The sequence below is a fragment of the Apus apus genome, chromosome 13 (genome assembly GCF_020740795.1).
Source record: "Apus apus isolate bApuApu2 chromosome 13, bApuApu2.pri.cur, whole genome shotgun sequence".
Classification (NCBI taxonomy): domain Eukaryota; kingdom Metazoa; phylum Chordata; class Aves; order Apodiformes; family Apodidae; genus Apus; species Apus apus.
Window position 1 is genome coordinate 1,495,095 of NC_067294.1, and position 11,526 is coordinate 1,506,620.

At 44.8% G+C, this 11,526-nt stretch overlaps 1 long non-coding RNA gene across 1 annotated transcript; it reads right to left on the minus strand.

The window, feature by feature from the left end:
* Positions 1-4,999: 4,999 nt before the first annotated feature.
* LOC127390035 (uncharacterized) lies at positions 5,000-7,603 on the minus strand. Its single transcript, XR_007890797.1, has 2 exons — positions 7,432-7,603; positions 5,000-6,691 (listed from the first exon to the last, which is right to left on the minus strand). It is a non-coding gene; the product is annotated as an uncharacterized LOC127390035 (long non-coding RNA).
* Between the last annotated feature and the right edge of the window lie 3,923 nt (positions 7,604-11,526).

Genomic DNA, 11,526 nt, shown 5'->3' on the forward strand with positions numbered 1-11,526 from the left:
GCCAACCGGCCGTGTGGGGCGAGCGGGGAAAGGGGGCGGCGATGGGGAAACCCCGCTCCAGCTCTTCCCGCGGCCCCTCTCCTCATCCCCCAGCCCCTCATTCCCCAGCCCCTCATCCCCATGGCCCCTCTCCTCATCATCCCCCAGCCCCTCACCCCCCCAGCCCCTCTCCTCCTCATCCCCCAGCCCCTCATCCTCCTCATCCCCCAGCCCCTCATCCCCATGGCCCCTCTCCTCCTCATCCCCCAGCCCCTCATTCCCCAGCCCCTCACCCCCCCAGCCCCTCTCCTCCTCATCCCCCAGCCCCTCATCCCCCCAGCCCCTCATCCCCATGGCCCCTCTCCCCCTCATCCCCCAGCCTCTCATTCCCCAGCCCCTCATCCCCATGGCCCTTCTCCTCATCCCCACAGCCCCTCTCCTCTTCATCCCCCAGCCCCTCATCCCCATGGCCCCTCTCCCCCTCATCCCCCAGCCCCTCATCCCCACAGCCCCTCTCCCCCTCATCCCCCAGCCCCTCATCCCCATCACTCCTCATCTCCCAGTCCCTTTCTTCTACCCCAACCTCTCCCACCTGCCCTGTCCTACAAACAACTAATGGCACCCGGCTATTCCCCCCCCAACGCTGAAGAATCATCAGCACTTTTATTAAAAACACAAAACAATTGTAAAATAAAAAATTCAGAGTGTTTTCAAAGAAGGCTTCCCTCCTGCTGCCCCGGCTTGGTGCCCCCCACAGCACTGGTACAGCAGCTATGGTGGTGGAAAACTGCAGCTGGCCCCTGCTCCAGCCCTCACCCCAGGGCTTGCTTGAAGACAGACCCCCCAGCCCTGTCATCAAGCAGAGCCGAGTGATACTGGGTCGTCCCACAGACAAGCCCCCTTTTTCCAACAGTCCAGTTAAGTCAAGAGCAGACCTGGGGGTAATTGAGTTGGGGGGGAGTCTGAGGCAGTGCTGCTGAACCCTGCTTTTAAAGGGTATCCGTGGATCCCCGCAGCAATCCAGCCGGGTGCTGGTGGCTCAGGATCTGCAGATCCCTGCAGCAATCCAGCTGGGTGCTGGTGGCTCAGGATCTGCAGATCCCTGCAGCAATCCAGCCGGGTGCTGGTGGCTCAGGAAATCACGTCCCAGATGTTGGTTGGGTGTTCACTCATTCTGCCCGTTTGGTGCTGTTGAATCAGAGCCAGCAGGGGCTTGACAACCAGCCTCCACAAAGGTGGGCTGGAGCTGCACAGCTCCCTGCAGCAGTGCCAGCCCTGCTAGTAACTGTGCTTGAGTAATTCCAGCAGCAGCCTGACTCCTCGGGCTGTGGGTGAGCGGTGCCTCCCCGTGACGCTGTCGGCAGGGTCAGTGTGATGCATCCCTCTCTCACAGTCACGGATGAGAGTCAGGAAATGGTTTACAAGTCTGAGGTGTTAAAGCGATTGGGTAATTCACCTTCCTTAGTAGGAAACCTAGACTACAGACTGCAGAAATTCCACATCAATCTCGTTGTGTTCAGTGGAGGAGGAGGATAAAGTGTAGTCATATATCTGATTGTGGGATTGCTCCATTTACGTTTAATTGGGGGGGGAAGTTTATTTCAAATCTATATAAAAAATAGTGAAAGAAGTAGTGTAATCAATGGGTAATATCCATGCCCACTATTGGATATAATGACAGAAACTGTGCTGCAAGAGCTGTTTTTCCTACCAGGGTTCACTACAGTAAGGAAGTAAAAGTTCAAATCACTTTAAAATGTGTAAGTTATTTCTTACTCTGAAAAAAAGAAAATAAATTAGGGACCATAGGTACCAATTTTCTCCCACATCCATTGCCAGAAGCAATTATTCCTCTTTGCTTGCGACACCCCTGTTCATCTTCCAGTTAGAAAAGAAGTTCAACTGGAACAAAATTTTAAAAAAAGCCAGAAGACTGCCCCTTCCTCCCTCCTCTGGCTGACTGCAGGGCCACGCTGCCAGCTGCAGATGCCATGAACACCCTCAGCTCTTCCTGGCAGTCCATGACCCAGCAGGAGCCATCTCAAGCTCACCTGCAGGTAAAGGGGGCGAGCTGCCAGCCTGGGGAATCTAATTTGCCTTCACTTTCACCCAACTCTGAAACTGTTTAATAACACCAGCATATTTTAGTGTTTGTTGTTCTTCCTCTGCAAAGGGAAACAAAGAGGCCCATCCTGTGTCAGGTCAAGCTCATGGCAAGGTAACAGAGGGAATCTTTGGAAAACAGCCCGGTGTACTCCATCTCAGCATCATCTGTAGTTAAAATAAGTGGCCTATCAGTGCTAGGTGAAGTCAGCCTGGACCTTATCAGAAGCTGGCAGCCAGCAGACGGTTTTGTGGCTTACAATTCAGGCTTTCTCTGTGGTCGTAGCCTGATGATAATCCTACCTTTTGTGTGTGAAAAAGGTTCACAGAACCTAAGCTATGGCCACTGCAGATCTTGAGACAAGGAGAGGTTGGTATTCACTGGGATGTTACTGGCACAGCAGGCATAAGAATGTTGCCAAAGGCAAAGATAAAAAGTTATATCCATCTTTCAGAAGCAAATACAGCTCCTCTAGACAGATGATAGTAGATTATGCTCCATTTGTGCTCCATTTTGTAGCTGCCTCCTTACAGCTGTTCAGGAGCACAGAGCCACAGTATCTGTTGTTGCTGCTTTCTTCATGGCAGTGCTTTTCCATTTTCCTTTTGGATGCTACACATCTTCTCCCTCTGCAATCCCTCTGACCTCTGGAATATTCTTCAAAAGTCATTGATTAGGAGACTTGGTGTTATTTCTGGTAAGAGTTTTCAGTTTCACACACTCCTTTCCCACCAATATGAAAGCTAGTCTCTAAATCAGTGTTTACAGAATCCTAGAATGGTGAGGGTCGGAAGGGACCTTAAAGATCATCAAGTTCTAAGACCCCTGTTACAAGCAGGGACACCTCCCACCAGACCAGGCTGCACAAGCCTCATCCAACCTGCCCTTGAACACCCCCAGGGATGGGGCTTCCACAACATCCCTGGGCAACATCTTCCACAACATCCCTGGGCAACATCTTCCACCACCTTCCTACCCTCATGGTGAAGAACTTCTTCCTGATGTCTAACCTAAATCTCCCCTCTTTCAGTTTAAAACCATTCCCCCTTGTCCAATCACTGCCCTCTCTGGTGAAAAGTCCCTTCCCAGCTTTCCTGGAGCCCCTTCAGGCACTGGAAGGTGCTCTCAGGTCTCCCTGGAGCCTTCTCTTCTCCAGGCTGAACACCCCTCTGACTGTATGAACTGTATGAAATCACTGACTGTATGAATGTGAAAGGCTGAGGAGCAGAAGGGACTACCTGAGTCACTGATTCCAATCCCTTGCAACGTTTCTTTTCATGTCATCCCTTCTAGAAATTGTTCAATGCTCCTTTATAAAGCGGGCTGGAACATTACATAGAAGAACAACTAACAGTTACAAACTTGTATTTCCAGCCTGATTTCCTGGTGGCTGGAGCATTCCTTGTTTGAATTTGTCTGAACATTGTCCTGCATCTAAGACACCTTCTCCCTGCTCTCATTTCCCAATCTCTTTATAGACTGCACATATTCTCAGCTTTCATTTTCCCAGATAATCAGGCCAAGCTCTCCACTGTCTGAGTTCTTTGCCCAACTAATCAACATTGCTAATGACAGTAGGGCAGAAACTACATCTTGAGGCCATTTGTTAGGCTGAAGTAGGTAGGTAATGACTTTCACTTTCAACACACTTACCATAGTCCAGCAAACTATTAATCTGCCTTCATGTTTTCACATCTTCTCCAGATTAATCAATACATTATTAATCATCAATGAATGATCATCATCTTCCAACATTAGCCATTCTATGATCATTAATCTATACACTATTGTTTGATGCAGTGCTTTACCAAACCCAAGTCCTAGGGTCCCTGTCTTACAGGATGAACTCTTCTCAAACAAGGATATCTGGTCACTCTAGCATGACCCATCGACAGCAAACAAGGTTGTGTTTTGTCTTACTCTACCATTCATTTCTATGTGTTTAACATGTTTCTTTCCAAGCTTGTTCTGAAGGCCAACCAGTCAGGAGAGCCAACCTTCACAAGTTCAAGCTGCTTTTGATTTGTCACTTAATGCACTACTTCATAGAGAACTGAGGGTGTAAATATTATAATCTCCTGATTTGCACACTTAGCTGTGCTCCAAGCCAGGCCTGGAGGAATGCCATGGGTGCTCCATTGTCTCCCCAGGAGCTGCTGGCCCAGACAAATCATGGTGTCTTCCTTCTCATTTCTTGGCAATCTACCCCGTGGTTTCAGAGGCTGCTCCTCACTCACTGCACTGCATATCTTGCACTATCTCGTATCAATATTTTTTCTCTGACTGCCCACCCACCCTTGACACTCTTTTAACCACTATGATGTCTTCACTTACTTGTTTTTTTTTAGTTCTTACCTACTGCCAGTTCTGATTTCCCTCTACCTTACAGGATAAGCAGGGACACAAAGCCTGACAAATAAGGTACTTGCACTCAGCTGGGATGGAACCTTACCCATCGATCTCACCTGTCTCTGCTGTGGTTGGATGCATAGGATTCCACTGGGAGACACTTCTCCTAGGTCGCTGAATGGGTAAGTTAAGTTATGGTAGGGGGAGTTAGGTTATGGCTGGACTTGATGATCTTCAAGGTCCCTTCCAACCAGGATGATTCTATATGATTCTATACATTTTTTCCAGCCTACTCCCACATACCTCTCCTAAGGTCACAACTCTTTCTTTATTCAAATTCTGCAGGATTCATTGATACTGTCATACAAAGACCTGTCATGGCTCCATCTGTGGATGATGGACAGAAATTTTCCATTATTAAAAGTCATTTGTATCTTGTTCCTCTCCCAAATGATAGGTGTGATGGGTTTGGGGCAGAATTTTTCATGATTCCAAAAATGTCTACGACACTGTTGGTGATTCAGGTGCTGGGGACAGCCCCAGAACATTAAGTAATTGACCAATATAGCAAGAATAAACATATACTCCTTTAATTATGTTAAATATATAAGAATATAAACTCTATTAGCATATGATACAATAGACATGATAATATCTATTTTAAAAATAGATTTTCATACATATTTTTAGTGCTAACATCTAGTAATTTTTAATAAAACTACCAGTATTTGTGAAACATAACAAAATGCTTGCTTTCCATCCACCCTGTGGGAATGGGAATCCTTCCACAAGATCTGCTGTTCTTCTGCCTAGTTCATCATAGACACTTTTATCCCTCTCCCTCTACGAAAGAGCAGCCAAACCAGGTCAGACAAAAGTCCATCTTGCTCAGTGTCCTGTGGGTAAGAGCTGTCAAATGCTGATTTCTACAAAGGAATGTGAGTATATGTTGTGTTATTCCCCTCATGCTCTTCCAGGATCCAAGCATTCTCAGCTGGGTGCCTGTTGTGTTCCTTTGGATGTGCTCTGACAATAAGATGCTCTATGTGTTGAAACCTTTTTTTCGGGAGCTTTTCAGTTAGGATCAACAAGTCCTTTCAAGAGGGGATTTTTAACCCCTAGTTATACTTCTCTTGCTGAATTTTAGGACATGAATAGAAATTTTAATCTCAAAAATACAAGTAAAAGTGAGTTTAGCAGTGTTTTCACACTCACATCCGTTCATGAAATTACATATCAAGAAACTAATGACTTGATGTGAACAAGGCCTCCTTTGTCTCGGTGCCTCTCCAGCAGGTAGCTATGGAAAACCAGATGACTTTACTCACATTGTTGAGTGATTTGTCAAATTTTGCTGGAAAATTGTAACCTTTTAATGAGTGACTGTTGCCCTCTCACAAGCGCTTGCCAAGCATCTGACAGTAGTTTTTAGCCATTGACCCACACTCAGTGCTTTCGGTACATTGAATTTTTCCACTAATGTTGAAGGACTTCTTTAAATTCAAAGAAGGTTGTTCAGTTGATGCAATTTCTACCGTTACTATCTTTTAACTTTTGGCTGTTGCTGATTCAACCCGTGCTTGTCCCAGGGATGTGTTCTGTGCTGCACGTCACAGAACAGCGAGAGTGAAGGAGGAAACTTAACGAACAAAAACTGGTTCAGTGGTGTTTTGGTCCATCTACGTCTAAGAATTTGTTATTATTTTTTACTATACCTAGACCTGCAGTTTCTGTTAGAAAATCCTGTTGAACAAAGAATGTCCTATTACTGAGTGGAACGCAAGAACTACTGAGGTTTCCAGATCCCCATTGATCTGATTATGTGCTGCAAAAGTAAGACTAGAACCACAAAGACATGTGTTATACAAGGATACTCCTATTTCCTGTGATGAGATTTTGGTATCGTGTAAGAATGTGACATCTCTTATCTACAAGGTATTTTCCCCTTATTTGATGTCAGAGGGAAGGAAACCCCCAACCTGTCCCCACTGAGGCATCCCACAGTGCCTTTAAGAATTCACACCATGTTCTTGTGCCTTCTCCCAGATGAGAAAACTTTCCCTTCGATTTAATATTCAAGGTGTGCATGGGTATATATATAGGCAGCGTGTGGCATTAGAAAGGCATAAATCAAACCTGGTTGTCCTGGGAGCAAAAATGCTGTTGCTGTACATCTTCTTGATCAGCTGCTGCTTCTCTGGCTTGATGGGCAGTGCAACAGAAGAATTTCAAGCCAACTTCAAGGATCTGCTGGCGGCTCTAGCAAAGGAGGAGGTAGGTTATTGGTTTTTCTTCTTCATTTTCTACAGTTCTTTTGATGGAAATATGAAATCAAGTCTGGGCTAGTTTCAGCTCTAGTTTGCATGCCCTGTGTTTGGTTTGTCACACTTGGGCTGCATGTCAGCTCTCCTCAGAAGCTGGTGCTGCAATTGTTTCCCCAAAGGAAGTTCAGAAATAGAAAACCTGATGAAGACGATATGTAGTTAGAGGTGCTTAATCAGGTGCCAGTCACTTAGAAGAGAAATACCTTCTAACATCATTTTCTTTCTTAAAATTTTAGGTCTTTCTTCCAATACCTGCTGGGAAATTTCAGGTAAGACTTTTAGACGTTCTTTATTACTGCTGCTGTTAATAAGTTGCAAAAGGATGATGGTTTCTAGCAGACCTTGAGAGAGAGTGAGACTGCTAAAAAAGACCGAATCTCACAAAAAGGGAATGCAGGTGCTAACAATATGTTCAGGAGCTGATCCCTCAAGCTCAGTCAATTTCCTTGTATGCAAAAAGTTATGGAAATGAATAACTAATTCTGAGAGCAAGGTCTCTGAGGCTTGGTTCTGCTCCTGCTGGAGGCAATCTCAGGAGCTCTCACAGTGAGCTGAATGCTGAGGCTGTTCTCAGCATCGCTATTATGAGGTGCAGACCCTGGCTGTGACCTGCTGTCATTTTAGAGCAGAAGGTGATGAAAACAGTTAATACTGGAAACGTTAAAGTGTTCTTACCTCCTGGAAAAGAGATCAGTTTGGTGTTATAAAGCACAATGGGGTTTGTTTCCAAAGGAAACAATTTGCAGACATGTCAAGTTATCACACCCAGCCTTGTTGATCAGTGGTTTGCAGCCTGTGGTCTGCTGAGCTCTCTGGCTGAAAAAAGGTTCATGAAAAACAACTGAGAGGCAGCCTGTTGTTGGGAGACTTTCTCTGTAGAGGAAAAAAAAAAAGATGAGATATTTAGAGTTTTCAACTTTAAACAAGGTGAGGAGAAGCACTTTATAGAAAACAGTGCTGTGCTTCTGCCCTTCTGCACAGAGACGGTAGAAGCTGCAGCCCCAAGGAATCTTATTCCTATTTTACAGTTCTTTTCCCTGTTTCTCCTGTATGATGATTTCTTTTTCCTCTCCTGCTGTAGATTTTAATCAAATCTAAGAAAATATAGGAAAGTTCCCCTTTCCCTAATTCTAGAGAAACAGAATCGACAGTAGGTGATTTTGCTTTCTGCTGTGCATGTAGTCAGTTATTGAATTTAATGGAAGATAAAATGTAACTTCTTTGGCAGAATATAATTTTGCTGTTGTTCTATATATATGTTTTCAGTGCAACCTTGTTCCCTGTCACCTTGAAAAGACCATACAATGGCTGAAAAATCACTTTAAGAATGGTCAAATGAGAAAACCCCTTTCTCTGATGGAGAAAAACAAGGACCGCATCGTATCAGCTTTAAATACAGATCCTACGGTAAGTTTCTCCTCAGTTATTTCTAGTGATTAGGTAAAAATATGATATTGCTGTCAAAGGACTGCTCCTTTGTTTTAAAAACAGATTAACTTAAGCAACTCAGAATCCTGGTCAACTAAAGTCAATAGCAAAATATTGATACTATCTCTGTTCACTCTTAATTCTGCACTGTTGGGCATTACAGCTGCCACTCAACAATAGGTTTATACAAACACTTGCCTGGATCCTGGGTGGACACTTCATGGAGCCTGGATGGAAGCTGCAGGTTTCTAAAAGATGCATCAACCTTAGATGAATCCTGGCCTTGCCATCAAGACCAATAAGGAAAGGCCCTGAGCTCCATCTCAGTGAGCAAAGTCACCAGCAGGAAGCTTTCCTGATTCTCAAACATCTTCTCTCCGCTGATTCATGAAGTTTAAATTCCTCCTGGCTAAACCTCTCCTTGAACAACCACCAACAGCTCCTCAGCAATGTACTCTTCTTATTCTCACCCTAATTACCACTATTACCTGTTGTTATTATTATTCCAGAAACCCAAGGAAGTGAGTGTCTGTCCAGAGGTGGTGAAGTCCTCACGCGAGGCCCGGAGGTCCTACAGGAGGTTCTTCCAAAAGCTGCAGGAGAAGTGCTAGAAGCTCTGCCCCAGGGTGCTGGTGGCCCCATGAGGTGGAGACCTCTGCTCCCCAACACTAGTGCCAATTCTGATGGAACACTGCAAAGCTGCCACGGAGGGACAGCACGACAGGAATGTTTTATAGATGTATTATCAGATATTTATGTCTCATCACAGGTTTTCACGTATTTATTTTATTTATAGAGAGCTTTTCTATTTGTACAGAGTCCTTCTGTTCAAAGTGATAATGAGTATAAATAATATAAAATAACTTAACATTATTAATTTTTATTGAGGGGTTTGTGTACTATAATAATTAGAGTGTATGTCAAGGCTTGAATAAAACTATGTGAGTGAAATTTAAAAAATACAGACTAAAAGGCAGATCCAGTGATGTGCTCTCCTGCAGCCACTTGCAAAACTGACAGAATGTTTATATTCTGAAGGCAGGAGAGAAAAAATGAGAAAGGGCTATCATTAAGTCAGAAATAATTGTGTTTTCATGACATCCTATGACATAATTGCAGTGCAGGATGCCTGCAGGCTATTAATTTTTTATTATTATTTTATTAATATTGACAGCAAATAATATTTATTTTACTGTTACTCTGGATTTATTCTCAGCCCATGCTATCTTCCAACTCTGGAGCAAAGAGTGAGGAATATGTCTTTGTGGGCTCAGTGGCAGCCCAAAATGAGACCCTGAGGGTCATTGCTGTGGAAATATGGCAAAGATAATTGTACCAGTAGATGTAACAGTGGTAGCAAAGGTTGGCTGGTTTGGAATTATGGAATAGTTTGGGTTGGAAGGGACCTTAAAGATCATCTAGTTCCATCCTCCCTGCCATGGGCAGGGACACCTCCCACCAGTCCAGGTTTCTCCAATTCCCATCCAACCTGCCCTTCAACACTTTCAGGGATTAGGCTGGATTTAGTTTTTTCCTTGGGACTGCCTTAAGTCATATTTTTCATGAAGTGAAGAATGTATTTGTGAGTTACTCTTCCTAAATAAAGAGATTGTCTTTTTCTAGAATCTCAAGTGTCAAAGGAAAAGGACCCCTTTGCTAAGGTGTGGAAGTATACCTTGGTTTCCAGATTAAATGGGGGGCATGAAGTAGATTGAGGACACACCCAGCTAGGTGTTGAGGTTCAAGTTAAAGGAATTTGGCATTGATGTCTTTTTGGGAAGTCATAGTCCCTCACCAATGAAATAACAGAATCATGGAATGGTTTGGATTGGAAGGGACCTTAAAGACCATCCAGTTCCAACCCCCCTGCATGGGCAGGGACACCTCCCACTTAGACTAAGTTGCTCCAAGGCCCATCCAACCTGGCCTGGAACACTTCCAGGGATGGGACATCCCATAAACCACACAAATAAGTAATTGAGCACAATTATGTCCAAGGAACCCACAGGTTTGTGAAGCTCAAACATATGGACAAGACATGACAAATACTGACACAAAAGGGTGCACAGGGAAGTGATTCCCCTCTTGGTGACTGAGAAGAGCCAAGATGAAATCAGACTCTGGGATTAGCAGCAGGACAAGGGATAAACCACTGGGTTGTGAAACCAATAAATCTGAGCTGGAGCAGAAGGCGGCAGCAGCTCAGAGGAGAGGGAAAGGGCACTGGCCCACAGGCCATGCCTGTGCCCTTAGTCACTGCTGCGGGTTTAGCAAGAGCAGGCAACAGCAAAACACTGAGTCTGAAATAAAACAAACACGAGGAGGTACCTCTCTAAACAGAGCCCCTCTGACGCAGCTCCCAGGGAAACCAGTCAGTCTGGGAGATGCCATCAGCCAGGAAGCCTGGCCTGTACAGGGTAGGTTTGAAGTACTTGAAGTCCAACAGCTTTCAGCAGTAACTGGAAGTGATGCACGGCTGCTAAAACTGATGCAAGGCTGGAGAACATCACTCTTCTATTTTATGCTTCTTTCCAGCTTGCTGCATGAGACTGAAAAATAGCAGCCAAGTCAGAGTCTTACCAGAACGGTTGCAGAAATGATAGAATATTAGTCCCAACAAAACCCCCCACTTTCCACCAACCCCTGCTGAGTGACTGTAACATTTCTACAGGCCATGCTGAAACCTCCCCTTTCCTTCCAAGGATGCTCAACCATGCTAAAAGTGTCAGTTGCATGTGATGTACCAGCTGGTGGGGACGGTATCACTCATCTGAGATGTTAAACCTCAAGTGATAAGCACAGACAAATGCTACTGACTGCTTAAAAGATCACACTGAAGCATAATTAACTAATTAAGCAGAAGAAATCTCTAATTACAGCATATTACAGTGCAACTTGGTGTAAGCTCAGCTCACACCTACAAGTGTATTCTTTCACAGCTCCTTCACACTACTTTGCAGTGTGTCCATGCACACAGGGCAGAGCACAGGGAAAGCTGTTTTCTTCCCATTTTGCTCTTCTGGAAACATTTTACTTCCCACATTCATGCAGGTTACCAGAATTTGGAGCACCTGCAATTCTCATTTTATGCTACCTGCTCCTCAGGAATACTCATGCCAGGATTATAAATTCAGAGTCCTTGGGAGCGCTTTAAAATACCCCGAGTGAGAGAAATGGGTTTTTGGTGTGTTGCCAACGTGGTGCATCCTCTGCTTGCCATCTGGCCAACCTATTGAAAAGTCATTGCAGCAGAGGAAGGAAAGGTGCTGTCCCAAAGCAGCCCCAGAGGCACAGGAATGGGGTTTTGAGGGGTGCTGGCAGGGCAAGGCTGGCCGAGGAGCA